General features: G+C 42.3%; 1 protein-coding gene across 4 annotated transcripts in view; it reads right to left on the reverse strand.

The window, feature by feature from the left end:
- The window catches only part of LOC119650608 (neurexin-1), a 371,754-nt gene that overhangs the window by 219,355 nt on the left and 128,772 nt on the right, over nucleotides 1–23,627 (reverse strand). The gene's annotated exons all lie outside the window — the stretch shown is intronic.

The following is a 23,627-nucleotide window of genomic DNA, read 5'->3' on the forward strand; positions in this document are numbered from 1 at the left end:
ATGGGAATGGGAAAACGTGAATACGGAATTTCTCGCATAAGATGAACACAAAACCTTCATAGCCGAGGCGGTAACTTTCGGTATTCCGACTTGTTTTATTCTCTAGTTCTGTGACGAGAGCAACTCAATTAATGTTTTTTTAATAATGTGCGCTGGGTGTGAATCTGTTTTGCACGTTTTGTAAATGTTGAGGGTTGAGATCATGCATTCTCAAAAAATAAAAAAAATATGAGAAAACTCATGGTGGCACCTCAGTACGACATATCGATATCTGTTGAAATACTTTACAGCAAATCGTTCTTAAGTTCACCCTACAATGAGACATCATACTAGAAAGTTTAGTGCAAATCTGACCACTGCAAACAAAGTAAAATGCCAGTACCCCACTAAAGGATGTAACTCCGCCATGCTATTAACATAGTATGCTGGTCCCAAGCCCAGGTAAAGGAGGAGGGTTTGAGGCAACGTACTCTGTACTATCCTCAGTAAAACAAGAATAAAATGCTGAGATCAGGGAAAGAGATAAATAGAGTATAGTTGGAGTTATTCTATTATGCTAAATCCTACCTGATCTCTCTTGGTGACAGGCCCCGCGACAGGTCGACCTGCAATGCATAGAATGTCGTTACAAACATGATGATCGGATTGAGTCACAGGCCTCGGAGAAATGCTAGGGCGTCCACCTCAGTCGACGCGGCAGGACGGGCCCTGGTCCTGTCGAGAAATGGGCAAGGGTTCTTGACGCATGGACGGCGTCAGGACCTAAGCAAGTTAGTCCGCACACAACGAACAAAACAAATACGTGTCTGCACGCTAAATGTTGGTACCCTAACTGGAAAGACGGAGGAACTCGCAAGAGCCCTTCGGAAAAGGCGCATTGACATCTGCGCTCTGCAAGAAACCCGATGGTCTGGTGCCAAAAGCTGCGACATTGAACGCGAACGCGGTAAAAATGGCGAATTAAGCCACCGATAAAACAGCGTGAGGAACGCACTGGCCCGCCGCGCATTAAATGGTGGCGATTGGGTGAGAGGAAAGAAGAAACGGTCTCACTCATACGATTGCCAACCATTACGAATGTGGAAGAATCATGGAACCAAATGAAAGACACGATCCACAAAGCGGCCTCTGCAACCCTCGGGGTCACCAAGCCGGGTAAGCGTTACATCAACCGAGATACTTGGCTTTGGAATGATGATGTTGAAATGAAGGTCCGTCTACCACAAATTTCTCGACGATAAAACACCTGCTAATTGGCAAATTTATAAGAATGCCAACCGGGAAGCTAAGAAAGCGGTCGCTGTCACCCGAGCAAACCATTTCAAAAATCTTTACGATAAACTGGACACTCGGGATGGCGAGAGAGATCTTTATCGACTTGCTAAAAGCCGTGATGAACGCACACAGGATATCGAACATTTCTGTTGTGTTAATGACAAGAACGGTACGTTGCTTACCAACCGTCGATCCGCAACGGATAGATGGCGAGAATACTTCGAGCAGATTTCAACTGAAGAATTTACTCATCCTCCACTTCCACAATCATTGCCGATATTTGGAGCAGTTCCACCAGTCAGCGCAACTGAAGTCGAGGAGGCAATAAAACAAATGAAATCGGGGAAAGCAACAAGATCTGACGACATCGCATCTGAGCTCAGGAAAGCGAAGAGCTGGGAGCCAACACCGTGGCTGAGTGAATTCTTTAACCGGGTTATTTAGGAAGGAAGAACACCATCTGACTGGCAAGAAAGTACTACTGTTCCAATATGGAAAAAGAAAGGTAGTCCAGCAGAATGTTCAAATTACCGTCCGATCCGGTTACTTTCCCATACCATGAAGATTTTTGAACGCATTCTTGACAACCGTATTCGCGAAATCGTTGAAATAACCGTGAATCAAGCCGGATTTGTCAAGAACTGCGGAACTACTGACGCAATACACGCTGCGCGATTACTCATGGAGAAACACCGTGAGAAGCATCGCCCTCTTTACATTGCCTTTCTGGATCTAGAGAAAGTGTTTGACCGTGTACCACAAGAACTCATCTGGTATGCTTTACGACAACACTTCGTGCCAGAAGAACTCGTGCGCTGGGTTCAATTGCTCTACCACGATCCGAAAAGTAAAGTTCGAAGTATGGCGGGTGTATCAAAACCGCTTCGTGTCTCTGTTGGTGTTCATCAAGAAAGTGCCCTCTCACCACTCCTCTTTGTCTTTGTTATGGACACCGTCACACGGGATATCCAACGTCCAGCGCCCTACACACTGCTTTATGCAGATGATGTTTTCCTAGCATCTGATAGCAAAAATGATCTCGAGCAACTTGTTCAAAAATGGAATGATCGCCTCATGCAACACGGTCTCAGATTGAATTTAAACAAAACTGAATTTTTGACGACAGATCCCCATGAAACAGGCACAATCACTGTCTTATGAAATTGCTTCACGCAGTAACGCAACCTGGATGAAGTGGCGTTCCACAACTGTTGTCCTTTGTGATCGACGTATCAACGAACGTCTCAAATCTAAAATTTACCGCAATGTCGTCCGTCCAGTCGCTCTCTATGGTTCTGAGTGTTGGCCGACCATAAAAGACAATGAACAGCATCTTGCGGTAATGAAGACGAAGATGCTACGTTGGACTAGGGGCGTCACACGTTTAGATCACATCCGAAATAAGGATATCCGCGATCGTTATGGGGTTGCACCGATCGTGGAAAAGTTGCGCGAGAGGCGTCTTCGATGGTATGGTCACGCAGCTCGTGCAAACGAGAATTCACTTGCAAAGATTGGTCTGAACATCGAAGTCGATGGTAAACGACCAAAAGGCAGACCTAAGCAACGGTGGCTTGATACGCTGGATGGGGATTTGAAAGTCTCGAGATTGCACCCAGATCAGGCATTCGATAGAGCCGAATGGCGAAGCCGATCACGACGAGCCGACCCCGCTTGTGAACGGGACAAAGGCTGGAGAAAAAGAAGAAGACCCCACTGAAGGATGTACTCGAATACACTCAATGCATACTTTAGAAGCTATGTGAAAAATATTTTAGGGAAGTGATCAAGTACTTATATTTTTCGGAAGAGTTCGTTAACCATCCATCCAAATTGCAAGTCCCCGTACCAACGGCATTCCATAGCTGTCTGGTAGCAGTGGTTCAAGGAATTTCCCACTCCATATTTTCCTGGTCATGTTTTGCACAAACGTGGGAGTTGAGGGTCGTCAATCTCTATCCCGTTGATACTTTTGAAGGATTATAGGAGAGTCCCAGTGGAAGGATACCCCGTCTCTTCCTTCCTTTCTTCCTCTTTGCTTTCATCCAATACAACAGGTACAAAGTCCCTTGAATGACTTGAGCATAACCGGAGGCAATGACACTTCTTCTCGGAACTCCTTGCCTCCTTATCAAAGGAACCAGTACTGGCAAGGATCGACACCTTAGTGTATGATCGTATGTGATGGATACTCAAATTTTCGTTCCTTTCCGGGGGATGCCCAATAGACCGATGACAGTGACATCTACCTAGGCAATCATTTAGGTCATCTTCAATATACATATACCATACGTTCATTACATGTTTGCAGATATTTCAGAACTATTTCAAAAACGTAAGTGTAACTTACATTAAGGGCAATATTATGTGAATATAATTTGCATTTCTAAGTTAATACCAATCCCCCATGATGCCAATCCCAAAAATACTATGAAACTTGTATGGGAAAGTTATGCTAGCATACATAGATACACAGAAAATTTATGTTCAACTGTTCCGAATATGTTGCCTCATTATTCAAAATATAAGACAAGTGGAGTAAGTGCCAGTGTATTTGGCGCGTCAAATATGATTTGCCATTTTTTGTCAGATTTCACGGCAAAATTAAGAATATGTCGAGCTATACCAGAATACTTTGATCCTCCTAAACTTTAAAGACTATTCATTTTGTTTATTCGAATGGACACAATAATTTGAATTTCATAGTTTTTTGTAACCACAAGGGAGCACTTGCTGTGTAACTTCAGATGCCAATTCTGATTGAAGTTACCAATTGAGAAACAAAACCTCCCACAAAATCGAGGCAACCTTCATTTGCCAACTCCTCATTTATTACCCATTGACAACTGTTCAAATTGATTCCAGATTTATATAGAAGGGGTCACACAAGAACATGCAATTTACATTGAATAAAAAACGTTTCAACCCTTAGTTATTTTTTCCGTGAAATAAAAATGTGATTGCGTGATAAAAACGAATTTCATTTCCTTTGTAGATATGTAGACTGTTTCTTGTATCCTTCATAAGTATATATGCATGTCCTTATCCTTTCCATGTACGTTTCTGAGCTGAATGAGGTGCCGCCGTCACCGTGTTTTGCGTACCTTTATTTCATGTTCGAGGTGAGCTGGACAAGAGCTGGGGGGTTGGTTTTATCGATTACGTTTCAACTCGCTATATAAATGTATGAGGAGTCACATGAAAAGTTTCGTTCCGGTAGCTCTTGGTGTTGTAGATGATGATAGTACTTCTGTGGTTTGTGTTCAAGGTGAGAGGTACCGAAACTGACGAAGACGTATATAGCTAAATAAGCGTTGAGGTTACACACTGTTATACAACCATAATCCATAACCTACAACAAGGTCTCCTGCAACTTGAAATTCAGACAATTTCGCTACAAGGGGAATTATTATTAGGAAGGCTTCCCCTTCTGAAAATGTTATGGCAAGATTGAGACCAGGCTTTATGAGACTTAGGATTATCAGGTAGGGATTATTGTTACATGGATTCCAGAGGAAGTTTTGAGATTATTAAAGGCTTGGAAGAGAAAATGTCATTCTGTTCCTAAGGATTCATTTCAAATTACTCTCAAATTGTTATAGGAGATTACGTATTTTAGCTCATACATTGTGACATTATATGTCCTTTTTTATTATTAGTAAATATTTTAGCTAAAATCAAACGCAATTGCAACATTTTAACTCAGGAAAAGATTGCCCTGAACTGATCACAGAATTATACTTTTGCATTTAAACAATAGAAAAGCACTAGGCCAAAACAAGCTAAAATGTTCTGTACTTGCTAAATTTGGAAGATGACAAGGATCCTTCCTATCAATGTAATTAATGACGTTCTTAGCGATGAGTAAAATCAAAAGATAGAATAACCCATGAAGCAAGATAAAATCGAATAAATGATTGAATAGCCACTCAACTCTATTTTGGGCGAATATTTGACATCTTGAACTAGCAAACGCGATAAAGGATTAACCCTATGTCATCTCTTCAAGGTCTAACCCTTCCACTGAAACGAGTGTATAAATAGATGATATAGGTCGATTACAATGTAATATTTCATTGTATTATAGTACTATGGAAAATTGTATTTCATTTTATGTTCCTTGCTTCTGTGGTGAAGGTGTGAGACCTCCAAAAAGGGCCTTTACAAATTCGTTATAATATATCATCACTTATAGACAAATGGCACGAATATCTGGTAATATTTATTTGTAGAAAGTGTGTATGAGTGAAACCGTTACCATTTATAGAAATAGAATATAGCACAAAAAAGTCGTTTTCAAATGCTTACATAGTTACTACATTTTAGCCTTCAATATAACCGTGTGACCATATCAGCCAAGCAAATTAGAAATCAGAAGCACCGTGCATCAGGTATAAAAGATTATGCATATTTTTTGTGTCGAGATATCTCGTTGCACACCCTTTACCATTCGTTCCATTTTTAATAGTGTATATGTATGCACTGAAGCCCACAAGAAAGTTCGTCACAAAATCTCTGCTATAAAGAAGGAGTTCCTGTCCTATGAAACCGATGCTAACTTCCCTTTTTTTTCAAAACTTTGCGTTCCTAAGTCCAATCTTATATACTTAATTTTAGCCAAGAATATCTCGCCCATGTTGAAAACTCACTGGAACGCGGCAACTACAAAACTGTCTGGTCATATATTAGCCACTGCTTCAGTTCCACCCAACTGTCTCCTCTGCCTCCTCTGCCAGCTACCGCCAACTATCTGGTAATTTACTTTGCTGTTACTTTTCCTCAGTGTATGTTCCCTCGGTCCTCTTTCCCTCCGCTAGTGTGTGCAGCCTGCTCCGTATTTCCTATCATTCCCCTCCTTACCCCTCTCCTTGTCGAGTACCTCATCGCAAACTTGATGACAATGTCGGCCATGATTATGATGGTTTTCCAAAAATCTTTTGGTTTAAAACTGTCCAGGACGTACCTATTATCTTCCACAAGGGCGTCCAAGAGAATCATTTTAGTGCCTTGTGGAAGGGCGCTATTGTCATCTTGACAAAAGTAGCGATCGGACTCTTACTGAGAATTACCATCTCATTTGGCTTCTCTCGTCCTGTCTCAACATAGATATACCAGCTACTGATTGTCCAGTAGCTTTGGCCACCTCATAGCGAAAGAGTAAACCGAATTTATTAAGGATTGGTTCACTGTGTCTAACCTTCTCAACTTCACCAACTTTGTCACCGAATGTCTAAATTCATGTCAGAAGGTGTATTCTATCTATACTTTGCTAAAGGGTTTGATACTGTGAATCATAAGATACTTCTGTCCAAACTCATGTCTCTAAACGTTCCCCTCACATGAAGGTTTGCCTCTTACCTTTCCAACCGATCTTGCCGTGTCTCTTTTGATGGCTGCACATTCCGCTCCTTTGCACCCCCCCCCCCTCATTTGTCCTTGTTTGGTATATAACGACGACCGAAAGCTATATCGAAGCCTATGGACTCTGTTTTCCTTTAATCAAGCCTAAATACTCTAGTTCGCTGGTGTTCTGCTAATTGTCATTCTATGTACTATTCGCTCAAATTGCCCTTAATGGACACTCCCTATCATACAGAACTCCACTCAAGACCCTTGGAGCCACTTTCGACAATAAGCTCCGCTTCGACAACCACTGCCTAGAAGTTTACAGTCCCTCCACTGATTTTTAATCCGTCAAACTTTTCTTAACTCTATTCAACTTCCTCGAGAGAAATACGCTGGAGTACTGCTCCGTGATCCCTGCTATAACTGTGATTGTCTTGGCATTAAAAAGGTCCAACATAAATACACCCGCTCCCCCTTCTTTAAGAGAAAATTTCCTTGTGTGGACTACCTCTTCTGCCTCCGCTTTCTAAACTTCAACAGCGTAGAACCTTTCTGGATTTATGCACATTTTTCAAACTTTCCTGGGGTCTGATGGACTGCTCCGTCTCTAATGACATCACTTGCCGTCCCATGTTTTATAACGGACATTTTCAAAATTCCCTTCGCGCAGTTCGAACTATATTTCCGTTCCCCGATTCAGGTGGATTTGGTTTCAACTGATCGATAAACTCTGTGCTGGAAAAATGGGTTACCAATGATGAGACTATGGAAGCAGCGAAATCCACAAACCGCCACCTATAATTATTAAGGTTGGCACGACTATACTTCTCCATCTTATGTCAGAGCAAGGTGCTGTCAGGGCCGCCTTGGCATTCAAATCATCCATGATGATTCCAATGTCACCTTTAAAAAGCTTCTCCTGAACTGCGAGTAATTGCGCATAGAAAGCATTCTTCTCCACTATATCAGAAGACTCCATTGGTGGATAGCACTATACAATTCCGATGCTTCTTAATCTTGACAGATCCTGCAATCAGAATCTTGTCAGATATCGACTTTCAAGGGAAGGAAGTAAGTTTTGTGGTAACCATCAGCAACAGGCGGACACCGGAGTTGCGTTTGCTATCATTTGGCTTTCCGGAATACAAAGCACATTGCCAACAGAGGGAGTTTACTGCCCTTAGGCTCAGGACGTCACCTTATAGTTGGTATTCTCGCTCGAGTTAAAAAAAGCGAATCCCTCATGGGTATCTTCGGCAAAAATGTGAATCTTTCTGATAAAATATATGTATATGGGGAGTTTAATGCATGTCGAATCTATCATTGAATGTTAACAGAGATGGTCGATTAACAAACTGGTCGTTGTGCATACGGGATCATTACGGATATTCAATGATGAATGGGATGCAGTCCCACCAAACGGAATTAGGAGATGACGAAATTCTTGAGTGGTTATCGAGCATTTCTATATCTATTTATTCACAACGATTGATTGGCCGAAGGTTAAAATTACGCTTAAAAAATGAAAATATTGTGGATTTCATTTTAGGGCCAATACAGGTTACCAAATCCAAAGGATGTTGCAAGCTGTTCATGAACCGCAAAGAATCCAGATAGGGAGATAACAACGAGCCGCAGTTAAGAACTGAACTTTTGAGGTGTTCAGCGGGGAGAATGGAAGGAGGAGGAGGTTGAGCTGATAAAGAGTTTCACATGGCAGGAGCCGTCGATATCGCAGTGCCTCAGTAATGCGAAACTTGCCTACTCTGTCATCTAATGCTACAAGTTACCTTAGTGCAGTGGAAACGAGATCCACCCCGGATACTTTTCGCAAAAGCTTAAAACTTGAAAGGTCACCATCGGGGCAACGTTAGCCCTAGGCCGTCGATGGTTGAGTGAAAACTACACACATTGACCACCAGGCCATCTTTCTCGACATCAGAAACGGAGGAGGCAACAGTTGAATGAGGAACAGAAGTGGAAAAACCAGGATAACTGGATGGTCCAGTGGATTATTCGAAGAGGAGGCATTTCTGCCGGCTTTAGAAAGAGGTCACGACCCGAAGGGGACGTTGGCAAAAGTGCGTCAGCTATGTCAGGGGGTAACTGAGACATACCACTATACAATGCTGCAACGGACGTTTTACCACAGTAGGAAACCAGGAGGCAAATACGAACCCGTGAGGCGCTGCCTACAAGGTTGTAATGAACAGGACTCATAGACAAAAATCACCCCAAGTGATGTGCCTTCGATTCTTGTTCAAAATAATCGCAATGCTTTTCCTGCACCAGGCAGAAAGCGGACCTCTTGGATTCAACAGGACGTCTTATCAATCCCTGGGCTGAACGAGGAGCAACTACCATAGATTTGTAAACGAATTGGAAATAATAAGGCTCCAGGATTGAAGAGGATTCCGAACAAAGTCCTCAAGTTGAATTGTGCAAGGTGGAAGGAGTGTTTGCCGCCCAGCGGCAAAGGCAGAGGTTGTTTTTGCTAGCAAAACCTCAATAATCACCTAGTACACCTTTTTTATATCGCCCTATCTAGCTTTTTGACACGGTGAGGAAGATGCAGGTCAGGGTGATATACAACTCCTGCTCTTATCGGAGTGGCAGTGTGGGTTTCGCAGAGCGTGGTCCATGGTTGATGCAATAACGATAGTCTTGGAGCTGGCTTGGGAGGCATCGACCGTTGGTAAGTGCTGTGGTGAAGCTGGATGTTAGGAATGCTTCTAACTTGGGTAACTGGGGTTGGCCAAGGGCATCGTGGCCAACCAGTGTGTCTCTAATTACTTAGCTCGGATACTCGAGAGTTACCTATCGGGGACTCTTCTTTGGTGCGAGACGGATGACGGGCAGATGGAATATATTGTGACAGCAAGTGTTCCCCAAAGCTCCGTATTGGAGCCCCTGCTGTGGAACATAGTTTATGACGATGTGGTCGGCGCTCGGTTTTGCGAAACACCTCCAAGACGTAGAACGGTATGAAAGTGAAATCATTTATGCCATCAAAGCATGGCTACAAATGATGAAACTGGATCTAGCGGAGGAAAAGATGGAGGGGGTCCTTATTATTATTCGTAGGAAAAACAGTGCTTTCAAAATCCGGGTTAGTAATCAGTAGGTCGGTTTAAAATCAATCATTAGGTACCTGAGGGTGAGGCAGTGTGGGTCATCACGGGGATGATTCCCTTGAAAGTTCTAGCGAATGAGGTGCACTGTCTGTACCAGAGAAGGAGGGTGAATGTGGCCGGAAAGAGCTGCACAGGAGATTGGAAATAACGGCGGAATAACTTCGAAAAAGGCCGCTGGGCCTATACACTGACTCCGTGTATTGAGAAATGGGGCGAGCGAGAAGCCGGAGATTTGATTTTACCACCTAACATATAGCGAAAGCAGGAGATTTGAATTAGCACCTGACATAGTTCCTTCTGGGATACAATGGATACAGAAAGTATTGTACTTGCATCGCTTTGGAATGGAAAGGTCCGTAGGCTGTCCTGAATGCGCCGCTACACCCAAGGACCCGGAAAATGTTATGTTCTATTATCCGAGATTCGCGATTGAAAGAGGGAGGTTAAACAACGCGCTTAACTCAGTTATTGGACTCCATGAGGGCGTGGTATAGATGCTGAGGTCTTACGCAAATTGGAATGCGATCAACGCAGCAGCAACTGCGATACAGGAAAAGCCGGAGGAACTGGAAAGCGCGACAGTAGCGTGACTTTATCCTGCTAGTCTAAATGAGAGCCCTACTCACGAAGTTATACTTCACTGCGGTCCCACGGCGATATGGGCAGAGAAGTGGAGGCAGCTTTAGTGGGTGAGAATCACAATAAGGAAAATATTTTTATACATCTATTCCATGAAAAAACTATTTGGTAAGTTTCTTACAGGTTACTCGAGAGCGGAAGCGAACAGTTCATACGGTTTTCAGTAAGTGAATAAAAAATGTCATTTACTTACTCTTTATTATCACATGCAGTCCCCACCAGAATGAGACCATTTTTCTAAACTTCAGGACGGACTTTTCATTTCGCGGGTTGTACAAATATCGGGGTCCTCGTGGGTACTGATGTCCTCCTATTCTAAACATACTTTTGACCAATCGCATCTAGTACTCAGTTGGCAGTTTTATTTGATATCAATGTGTAAGCGAGTTTATTATATGTTCACCCAGAATTTACAAAATAAAATCAACACTTTGGCGGCTGAAACTGAAGGTGCTACTCCTATTCATCATCATCATCATCATCAATGGCGCAACAACCGGTATCCAGTCTAGGCCTGCCTTAATAAGGACCTCCAAACATCCCAGTTTTGCACCGAGGTCCACCAATTCGATATCCCTAAAAGCAACCCAACATCCTAGCCCACGCAATCGCTCCAGCTTAGGCAGGGTCTGCCTCGTCTTCTTTTCTACCATAGATATTGCCCTTATAGACTTTCCGGGCTAGATTATCCTCATCCATACGGATTAAGTAACCCGCATACCATATGCAACCTATTGAGCCGGATTTTATCCACAATTGGACGGTCATGGTATCGCTCATAGATTTCGTCATTATATAGGCTACGGAATCGTCCATCCTCATGTAGGGACCAAAAATTCTTCGGAGGATTCTTCTCTCGAACGCGGCCAAGATTTCGCAATTCTTCTTGCTAGGAACCCAAGTCTCCGAGAAGTACATGAGGACTGGCAAGATCATTGTCTCGTACAGTAAGAGCTTTGACCCTATGGTGAGACGTTTCGAGCGGAACAGTTTTTGTAAGCTAAAATAGTCTCTGTTGACTGACAACAACCGTGCGCGGATTTCATCATCGTAGCTGCTATCGATTGTGATTTTCGACCCTAGATAGGAGAAATTATCAAGGGTCTCAAAGTTGCGTTCTCCTATCGTTATTCTTCCCGTTTGATCAGTGCGATTTGATGTTGTTCGTTGGTTGGCTTCTGGTGCTGACGTTACCACCATATACTTTGTCTTGCCTTCATTGATGTGTAGCCCAAGATCTCGCCTCAATTGCCGCCTGCTCGATCTGGGTGAACCAGTTTGTACGTCTCGGGTGGTTCTTCCCATGATGTCGATATCGTCAGCATAGGCCAGTAGTTGGATGGACTTAAAGAGGATTGTACCTCTTGCATTTACCTCAGCATCACGGACCAGTGTCCGGATGGCTCAAGTGGTTAGAGCGCTGGGCTATCGTAGCGGAAGGTCGCGGTTCAAATCTCACTGGGGGCAGAGGAATTTGTTATCGTGATTGGATGTCGGACACCAGTCGACTCAGCTGTGCATGAGTACCTGAGTCAAATCAGGGTAATAATCTCGGGCGAGCGCAATGCTGACCACATTGCCTCCCACAGTGTACTGTGGTGTACCGTTACGGTCTTGAATGAAGTGCTCTAACACACTTCAAGGCCTTGATCCAATATGGATTGTTGCGCCAACGATTATTATTATTATTATCACGGACCATTTTCTCCAGGGCAAGGTTAAACAGGACCCATAATAGGGCATTCCCTTGTCGTAGACCATTGTCGATGTCGAATGGTCTTGAGAGTGATCCTGCTGCTTTTATCTGGCCTCACACATTGTCAGTCTTATTACTTTCAACGGGATACCGAATTCTCTCATGGCCGTGTACAGTTTTACCCTGGCTATGCTATCATAGGCGGCTTTAAAGTCGATGAAGGGATGGTGCAACTGTTGTCCATATTCCAACAGTTTTTCCATCGCCTGCCGCAGAGAGAAAATCTGATCTGTTGCTGATTTGCCCGGAGTGAAGCCTCTTTGGTATGGGTCAATGATGTTCTGGGGATATGGGGCTATCCGGCCGGGTAAGATAGTGGAGAATATTTTATAGATGGTACTCAGCAGCGTGATACCTCTATAATTGCTGCACTGTGTGATATCTCCATTTTCATGTATGAGACAGATAATGCCTCGTAGCCAATCATCAGGCATTGATTCGCTGTCCCATACCTTGAGCACAAGTTGATGAATCGCTTGGTGTAACTGGTCGCCCCCATATTTGACCAATTCGGCTGTAATTCCATCGGCTCCTGGCGACTTATGATATTTAATCCGATGAATTTCACGGACTGTTTCTCCTATACTTGGTGGTGGCAGTATTTGTCCGTCGTATTCAGTTGGCGGGACCTCCAACTCGCCGATGTTTTGGTTGTTCAGTAGCTCATCAAAGTACTCAACCCATCGCTCTAATATGCCCATTCTGTCGGAAATCAGATTTCCCTCTTTGTCTCGGCAGGATGAACATCGAGGTGTATAAGGCTACATCTTGCTGACTTGTTGGTAAAACTTGCGTGCCTGGTGCGGTAGCTAGCTGTAATTTTCTAGTTCACAGATTTGTTGGTTTTCGCAGGCTTCCATTTTCCGCCTGTGAAGTCGCTTCTCCGCTGGACGGAGTTCGTGATAAGTCTCTGCGCGTGTCCGCGTTCTTTGAGAATGCAACATTACTCGGTATGCGGCATTCTTCCATTCCATTACTAGCTTACAATCATCGTTAAAACGTTCCGACTCCTTTTGCGGCTGGGGCGAAATATCTTTGTGACCGTATCAATGGTAACGTTCTTCAGGTGGTTGGGAAGATCATTCACTCCTATTCAAGACAATTATATAACATAGAAGTCCAGTAACCACTCTCACAGCCGGTTTGTTTTTTGTTATTTTATTTCACATTATCGTTATTTCTTATTCATTTTGTGATTAGTTGGACTTTTGGATTTATTGACGAAAATGAAAACGGAATAGTTTATCTTGAATTTAATGACATCCACCATCCCTGCTTCTAATATCCTGTACAATTCAAACTTCAAAAAAGTAACATCTTCAATAATATCTCCAAATTTAGCTCCGCATGTCATCTCTAGGGCAGTTCCGATTTATCTAAGGATGTGTGCAATTTTGTAAATGTTGCTTGAGAGACTGCAGTAAGGTGTCTAAAACGAAATCCTAACTATATTTTTTAAAGTTTATACATTTTCGTTTCATGCGCCACAATTATCTCATCTCCCAACTTTGCAACGGCAAGGAAAATATCTCTAAGTTATTTCTTCATAAGCTCGGGATACTAACGATTGACCTCTTCTCCCATATCTTAGAAAATTTCCCAGGATTTACAAATAGAAGCCAGGACCAAAATATTTGTAGTCGATGAGCTTTGAAATCTAAAGTTAACAGTGCATATAATGAGCTGAATAAATGGAATTGAAAATCAAAGAAAACCAAACTGTCACGAAGTCCTTTGGCTCGAATATTTCGGTATATGGATACCAACCCCCAAACCTCTATTTAAAGTCAAATTTAATAATAATAATGGGAAATATTCGCAAAACTTTCATATTTCCCGAGTAATTTTCAATGCGGTCCAACTTTCCCAGCGGCAATAACCATTACTGGATGTCCCATGAGAACTTTTTTGTTATCCAGATAAGTCTGAAACTTAGGTAGCTCGCTTCATGTTCAATTACAGATCAAGTTTACATTTCGACCGTTACGACAATCATTATACGTAAAACTTCCAAACTTGCCCATTTGTATTTTGAGGCTTATGTTTGGCACGTGTATTTATATACTTTGTATCTGTTATCTTTCAAACTCAAGATTAAAGCTATTTGTATACATTTCGCTAGTCTCCAATTTTCATCCACAACTTTTTCTGGAGGGAACAGAAGGTGAGCTTGCGTGCCTGAAGTCATAAGGAAGTGGTCTATAAACGTATATAATGTAATCTAAACTAACATACATACACACAAGAAGGTGATATTGGCAGTGACCGCAGGTTTTACGAGTGCACGTGCTCTTTTTAAATGGAAATACATACTTCATGCACATTGTCGTCATCAGAAATTGGTGTCCTTTTCTGCCAGCAAGGATAATTTTCTCGTGCCATCATTTTGAGCTTTCGCGTAATGCGACTCGAAATGCAATATCTTTTTTAGGAAATATTAATCATTCTTCGACGAATGAATTCCGCCATTAGGAAACAGGTTTGAAGGTCCTCTTTTAATTAGGCAGGAAAGGATTTGTTATTATAAAAGGAATAAATGTTTGCCCTAGCAGTAAATTTTGGAATTGAGGTGAGGGAGCCATATCTACTTGCGAAACATACCCATACCATCAGCCAACCTGGATATCTTTTACCAGAAGAAAGATATATTTTCGTCTATTAGGATACCTTAAGCATGTTATGCGGAAATTGATCCTCGCCCCAGATACGTCTCAATCCAGAATAATTCCCAGCACTTTTTCAGTCCATTCACATTCAGTTTGGCATTTTTCTTCCCGCTCTTATCGCTCAACAAGACAAAAAATTCACCCACAATTGCTTATCTATCTCCCAGCGAAATCCCTTTAAGGTATATCAAATTTCCCCTTTGCATTTTAATCGTACCTATTTTAATATGAGCAACATGTCTACACCTCGGGGAAAAGCGTTACGGCACGAAGAAAGTTCACTTTCACCCACCTTCCTCCTTCCGCGCATCCAAAACACAACGAATAAAATGGAAAGGAGCATTTGAATTTTCACGCGCTACGTAAATAATGTGAATTTAATGCCTCAATATTTAAAGATTAGGAGATGAGATGCGAGGTTGCATTCATGTGAAACGGGACGAAAGAATGGGAGTAGAGTTCATTACATTCTTTGTGTCCTTGTGGGGGAGGAGCGTTGTGGTGTAGGTGCGCAGAGTGCTTCGACATTTTACGTATTGGATTCATTTGAAAATCGTAAAGTGAAGAGTAAATGGCTTTTTCGTTTCATTGCTGTTGAGGTCAGTGAGCGAGGACACAATTTATACGGAGAATGTTTTTTATGTGGGAGTTTCAATGAGATTATTCCATTGAAACGGAATAAACGTAAAACGAGCAAACAGTGTTGCCATTTAGATTTAGATCTAAGGTCATCATTGCGTCTAGGAATTGTTTTCATTCACTTACTGTATATCTTCGCCTGCTAGTAGCCCGCGAGTGTTTCTTTGTGATACCTTTGCCTCGAAAGTTAAGATACTCCGAAAAGCAAGAAATGAAATTTGGCTGTTTGAGGATCTGAAACCGGTAAACGTTGTGTTTTCTACCCCATCGCGGGAGAGAACGAACCTTTGTGGATGGCAAGGAGGAGGTCACCCATCTTCAAACCCGACGAAAACTCGTAGCATCACACTCTCCCCCCGTAGAAAGTTACGGACCCCGAAAATGGGGGCGGGGGGGGACCCTATCAAGGAGAGAGAATCAAGAGGGTATGCAATAGGAAGAATAGAGTCCTCTTTCAAATGCCGTTAAGAAATCGTCGCAGCCATTCCCCTTGATAAAGTTATGGCGCCCCTAAATGAAGCGATTTTCATGTCAAACCGATAGAGTTTAACTTTGATTCCCATCCCCGTAGGCGGAACGAAGGGTATGTAGCGAGAAGCGGAAAACAGAACTCTTCATGGTCTGAATGTAATTTTATGAGTAAGTTCAAGACGCTGCTGGGATGAAACTTAATGGCTAATTTCATCCAATAGTCTTTTACATATTGGTATTGAATGCACTGTTTAATACTTATAGTCCTATGCCAACTCGGTACTCCAGCGAAATTAACTCAATAAAACCGAAACCTATTTGGTACCATAGAATACAGATCATCGCTCTTTCATCATCATCAACGGCGCAACAACCGCTATCCGGTCTAGGCCTGCCTTAATAAGGAACTCCAGACAACCCGGTTTTGCACCGAGGTCCACCAATTCGATATCCCTAAGCTGTCTGGGGCCCTGATCTACATCATCCCTCCATCCCAGGCAGAATTTGCCTCGTCTTCTTTTTCTATCGTCGATATTGCCATAATAGACTTTCCGTTCGTATCGCTTATAGATTTCGTCGTTATGTAGCCTACGGAATCGTCCATCCTCATATATTCGTCCTTCGGACGATTCTTCTCTCGAACGCGGTCAAGAGTTCGAAGTTTTTTTTTTTGCGAAGAACCCAGATCTCCGAGGAATACATAAGAGCTGGCAAAATCATAGTTTTGTACAGTAAGAGCTTTGACCCTATGGTCAGATTTTTCGAGCGCATCAGTTTTTGTAAGTTGAAATAGGCTCTGTTGACTGCCAACAACAGTGCGTGGATTTCATCGCCGTAGCTGTTATCGGTTGTGATTTTCAACCCTTGATAGTCTTGGCGTCATTAATGTGCAGTCCGAGATCTCACGCCGCCTGCTCAATCTGGATGAAGGTAGACTGTATATCTCGGGTTGTTCTTCCCATAATGTCAATAGCTTCAGCGTAGGCCAGTAGTTGAGTGGACTTGAAGAAGATGGTGCCTCGGCAAGCCACCTTCAATGCATTGACTTCGAGGTGGTTGACACAATCTCTTCCTGCGCGTGGAACGTCGCGAAGGTGAACACTAGGAGTTTTGTCATGGAAGGGTTGTAACCTATTTATCTAAAAAAGAGTTGAAAGAGGCAGTCCTCTCTATCAGAAGCAAGAAGGTGCCAGTTATTCCGCCAGAGGTGTACAAATTGTTGCTCCAACATTGGCCAGACCTACTGCTTGCGCATACAATGCTTACCTAAAAGAGTACTTTTCACTTCTCGTTGGAAGCTGCCGAGGTTTACGCTGATTAGCAAAGGGAAAGACGACCTTGAGTTGCTGTCTTCCTACCGACCAATTTGCATACGTGACACTACCAGGAAAGTGCTCGAAAAACTCATCAGAAGTAGACTCGCTGAGGCGATACGGGCTGCCGAAGACTTATCCTCATGGCAGTTCGGCTTTGGAGATCTACAGTTGATCATGCAAGTCGTGGAAAAACATTCTAGGCACACTAGACAATACTTTCCATGAGCCGAGTTATCTTTTACGGATACTGAGGGATTATCTGAGGAACTACCCCCTGCTCTATGAGACGATAGAAGGTCAGAGGATGATTTAGGTCATCTCAGGTAGGGTCATCGCAGGGATCCATACTAGGGTAGCACTACTGGAACACTTCCTATGATAGTCCACTTAGACTCGACGTGCAAGAAGCTTCACGCCTGGTCGGTTATGCAGATGATGGCGCGGCGCTTGTTGCTGGATGCAATGCCGACCAGGAGCAGACTTAGCATGTTGATGCCACGGATAAGTGGATGAATAGCTGCTTATGGCTTCAATCTTGCACTCGAAAAATATCAAAGTAGTCATACTGATTAAAAACAGAATTCTTAGCCTTCCTCCCTTATCGCTAGAGGAGTTGATAATCTAGTCACAACCAACGGTAAAATACCTTCAACTGACTCTTGACTGAAAATGAGCTTTTTCGAGCAAACTAAAGCTGCAGCTGTAGTGTCGGTCTTTCAAGCTTTTGAGGAGAATTTCGGGGTCCTACGTCCAGCAGGCGACATCTCCTGATTAGTTCTATGCAGTCTGTTCTGTTTGTATAACATAGTTCTCCATTGGCTGATAGCGTTATGCTAAGATATTTAAACCGCTCAGTTCTGGGAAGGTCACTGCCGCTGAGAGTGATTATTCCTGCTTCATGGGGGAGAGAACGTGTTGCATGAGGCGTTTATTGCATCAGTATTTTCGCAGTTTTTGACAAATCCAGCTTGATTCACGGTTATTTCAACGATTTCGCGAATACGGCTGTGAAGAATGCGTTCAAAAATCTTCATGGTATGGGAAAGTAACCGCATCGGACAGTAATTTGAAGATTCTGCTGGACTACTTTTCTTTCTCCATATTGGAACTGTGGTACTTTCCTGCCAGTCAGATGGTATTCTACTTTCCTGAATAACCCGATTGAAGAATTCAATAAGCCACAGTGTTGGGTGCCAGCTCTTCACTTTCCAGAGCTCAGATGCGATTTCATTCGTTTATTGCTTCCGCGACTTCAGTTGCATTCACAGTTTCGTCTCTATGGTTTTACATGGGTACCTATCTTGGGGACTTAATCCCACGGTCTTCTTAAGACACGGATTGATTTTGTGACCACAATTAGAGCCCCATTGCAACAAGCTACAACGTTGCCAGTCTATACCGAGTGAATGACTCAGCATACTGGTAGATTCAAGACCTACCTAAATCTCTACCGAATTAAGGAGTACCGCTCCCGTGTTGAAACGCAACACCACGTCGAGGCCCTAAGGTCTCTGTTCACTAGAACGTCACCACAACCTGCATGAATATCCCACTAGGGGGCCAACCGCAACAGCCGAACTGAACGCACATATAACAGGAATTTTCCTGAAGTATGTGAATATTCTTGTTCCCATGGCACCAGTATACCCCTGGTAAGGTTTCGTGAATATTGATACTTCAGTTGAGTCCCCGTGCAAACTTGGATCTGATCGCCCTAATTAGGCCTTTGGAGCATTCGCCTACTGCATCACTGCCGGCAAGCCAATGCGATACAGCGTCTCCATGTGCATGGCTTAGCATTCATACTGGTGGATGCAAGACCTACCTAAATCTCTACCGAACTAAGGAGGACGGCACTCGTGTTGAAACGCAACACCACGCCGAGGTCCGAAGGTCTCTTCTCGCTTGAGCATCACCAAAAACCCCCATGAAGCTCCCACTAGGGGGCCAACCGCAAACGACCGAGCTGTACTCATATACGACAGGAATTGTCCCGAAGTATATGAGTCCAGGGGCTACCCCGGTTTCCATGGTACCAGTATACAGTATGGTAAGGTTTCGTGGCCGAAGCTACTTCAGATGAGTCCCCGTGCAGACTCAGGGCGATCAGACCGAATTAAGCCTTGGAGCATTCTCCTACTGCATCAAGGCCGGCAAGCCAATGCGATACAGCGTTTCCCGGTGCCACCCCGTGGAGGTACTCCTCAGTCACTTGGTTTTCGTTTAGCCAACATTCATAATGCATTCCAAAGAAACTAATAGCTTTTATCAGAGTGATATAGGTGGCAACCATGCTGCTTAGGCATCCTGGACGCACTATCCTTCATCTAGGGGATCTTATCAAACACAAAGTGTATATGTTAGCAGTTTTCCTCCCAAAACATAAAAAGTACATTGGGAACATGCGGAATTTAATTGCTTAGAAATATGGAATCTAACTACTTTATAGATATAGTACGTGAGTATCTTCAAGAAAGATGTGTGTGATGTTAAGGATATCTGCCATCTCTATGTAGTTACTTATCCAAAATATTCGTATTTAATTCCGGACTTGACAATAACTGATGAGCACAAACGTGTATCTACCTTCACGTACATATATTCCAGTTGCTCCAGTTCCAGCTTGAGGACAGTTTTGCTTAAGACAAGGATTTTCAAGTAACTTTCACGGATTTCATCAGGCAGAATGAGATGAAAGAAGATGTATCACAAGGGCGAGTTTTACGTAAGAAAATTGATTGAACCTGAAACCAATGTAAATCTTGTTGAAAATAAAAGAAATATGTAATGTCGTCCTTACGACCAAGTAGGCGCATAATGAATTCAAGGCACATACGATGTAGAGGAATCCCCTTGAATACGAAATTAGCCTGGGATCGGAAGCTAGATACTTTACAATTGAGCGTTTTTCCGCTTTCTCTCACATTTATCATATGGAAAATAGTTAATCTTCAAAATATGGTAAATGTTAATATTGAATCCATTCGAGAAGATACTGGAATGATTTGAATTTCGACCATCAATAATTGATTAGTTTCTTGAGTTGAGAACAGTTTCCTTTCATCCTTCACTCAGTGATTAATTAATCCCTAAATAATCTAGTTTTACTACATATCTAAATTGAAAATATTCTATGTATTGGATGCACAACCAATATGTCATTTTTGGGATAAAATAAATCTGTAACTGAAATTCGATGGCTTGAACTTTAAATATCAAGACATTATGCTTCACCATTTTCAAAGAAATCAAATATCACGTGTAGGCAGACAGACCGACATTCATACTTCAATGCAGTTTCGTTTCTTACAGAATCCTCAATAGTAATCGAGAATCCTTAAATTGAAAGTTCATTAGATACGTTTTCCCCAGAGCATGCACGAAGGTCTTATAAAATTAAAATTGAAGACAACACTAGCAACATGTCTCATATATCACTCCATTACAAAGGAAAATATGTAAAATTTTCCACACCATATGCGATACACTCAGATACTGCAATAAGACGTGCTCCTCCTCAGCTGATGGTTTTTCCTTCTCCCCAAGTAGATATTTTGTTACTGGATAATGAAGTTTATGTCATGCACACGACTGTCCTAACAACTACGTACTCCATAAAGCAACGAAGAAAACCAGCAGGGAAAGCAGCAAACATCCGAAGAACTGAAGGAGTTTCGATGATTATATCTTCATCTGCTCCGCTGTCGAGGACAAGGTTACGACGAGACGCCAATGCTGACATCCTTTGCATACAAAAGATGGATCTGTCCTTGTTCAGGATTATTGGAAACAATTTGCATAGATATCATGTCGGAGATACCTCATTCCATACCATCGTCATTTTTAAGCATGGCAACATCTTAACGTTTTCTTGCACACCGAAAAGGAAAAAATATTTCGCATTCGGCTAAAATGGAAGGTATGAGTGCCCTCAGTGCTGTCGATCCTTAAACTGAATTTAGGAGGTAGGCAAAGTTGTGACTTGTGTTAGTAGCATTCGCGTTGAATTTCAGCGGCTCGGATTATTGCAGACATTCCTCTAAGAAGAGCGAATAAGAAAATCGAATTCAAGTGGAACAAGATTAGGAATGCTTCCAACAAAGTACCAGGTCATGAAAATTTGATATAATCGATTTTATCTGGCTTCTCCGACATTTTCGGTAACCCTAGTCGAACATTATCGCGCATCACAACATCAACTATACACAACCCTCATCACCATTTCCGCTTCTCAGTGGAAGGCTAATTTGCGTTTATTTTGCAAGCGGATAAAGTCAACTTGTCTATAATGTTTTCACGATAACACGAGACTAAGCTGAAAATCATTCTATGCAGATTTTCAGATAATCTCATTGGCTTGCAAAGGGAAAAAGAAGGATAAGATTTTAATGGGCAAGATAAACTGTTTGCGAATAATCTCATCGTTACACTCAGAACCTAATTACATCTACTTTATCAGCTGTTTTTTGAAATGGATTTTCGCAGTAACATGTTTAGGATAATAGTTGACGGGCATGTTAGGTGGAAAACATACTATGTATGTATCTAATTAGCAGAAGATAGGAGTTTCGATCGAAAATCTACATCAAACTCATTTCACATACTATTATATATTCAAGCGAATGATTCACTGACGAGCCTAAACATGCATTATAAATAGGATATCACTTTAGTTTTGGATTGTAGCTGAAGCCTTTGAAGTCTCAATTGGTCCTTAAGGACAATTTCAAGCTTTTCATCATCTATTTTTATCTTTGCCTACACATACGCATCATATGTACAATTATTAATGGAGAGGTTTTGGTCTAGACATCTCATGAAGCCGGTTCTGGTCTAGACACTTTGAAATAGCTATTTTTCCACTTCACAAAAGTCTTTAAAATATATTTTCCAAATTTATTAAATTGTCAATAACATCAAGTTATAAGTACCTTCAGGCGGACTTCGTTCTAACCTGGTCCCACCGTAGCCAATAATATTAGAAATACTCGTATGTAAACGTACGAAAAAGGAACACATTTGTACTAAGACTCACAACAGCTACCTACTGAGAAGTTACCAACTAACTATTTAGTCCCCTCGAGCTCTGACCGGAGACCCACAGACTGGGCAAAGTATTTGAAAGTTTCTTCATGATTCGTACTTTTAGATGGATATTTATGGGGAAGGGTCCCTTTTGTAATATTCAAATTTTGACTACATGGACCAAGTGGCTTTTGAATCCTTCAAACTCTCTTACAGTTCAATTATTTCAGTACAATTATAATAGTCAAAACGCACATCTTGCGAAGTTGCATGAACTTTTTAAGGAGGAGTTGGGGGTCAAGTTCCAGCGGGGCTTTTTGGATACGACCTTCGACTTAAGTATGTAGTACAATCCACAGAATATCACACCGGTCCATAACTGTTGAAAATCCACCAAATAAAGACAATAAATTCCCTTTAGTGTAGCGGTTATTTTTGAAAATGAAATCGGGTTCGTAGGCAGTTATAACTGCTGCTTTGCCCTGAATATTATCTATAAACTCAGTGGCTTTAATTGAAAGTACATTTTTGTTTCAACTTTCATTTATTCATTTACTTACATTTTACTTCGTTTGATTGATTTTGCTATGCTGACATTATGGTCAACTATATGCACGGTTCAGATATTGGTAGAGTAAATCTGTGGTTGCGATGTCTGTGTATTTGAGGTGGGGGAGAGGCAAAATCTCTGCACTCAGACCCTAATGGTCCATTTTACTCAATTTCCCCGTCTAATGAAATATCCCGGCTTCGTTTATGTATCACAGGATTTCCGTTAGTGGATGTGATGTTATTCGCTGCAGCTGCACACATCAGCACCAAAAATCTGTGTGATACGTCCATAGGCGGGGCACTTATATAGAAAATATTACATTCGTTACAGGATGGACACGTATCATCTTGGAGAATCCCTATTTTGAACGTATGTCCTGGTAGCGAATTATGGATTTTCAGAGTGCCCACAATACTTTTACTATTCGATAGGATAAGCGTTCCCGTATGTGCGCCTGATTTTGACAGGAAAAGTTTGATGAGTTGAGCAGTATTAAGGTTCTGTCAGCTATCATTATGGGCAGCGTGTTCCCAGTTTTTGATAGAAGCATTAGCCAATGCTGCTGACACCCCAATTGCTGGTTTCGGTCTGAATAAGGAGAAATTTGAACCTTCTTTTGCTAAGGTAGGTAGGTAGGTATCAGAAGCCCCATTAGCGCTGTGGTTTGCTGTTTTGATAACACAAACTCTTAACACCATGACTGCTGCTGTGAGAGCAGGGAGGCATAGTTCAGCCGGCTCAGATCTTCAGATGCAGCCCGTGACATTCACGATGGAAAGCGGCTCTCCACCCTGCAGCTGGAGATTT

Source organism: Hermetia illucens, chromosome 3, assembly GCF_905115235.1.
Source record: "Hermetia illucens chromosome 3, iHerIll2.2.curated.20191125, whole genome shotgun sequence".
Taxonomy (NCBI): Eukaryota; Metazoa; Arthropoda; class Insecta; order Diptera; family Stratiomyidae; genus Hermetia; species Hermetia illucens.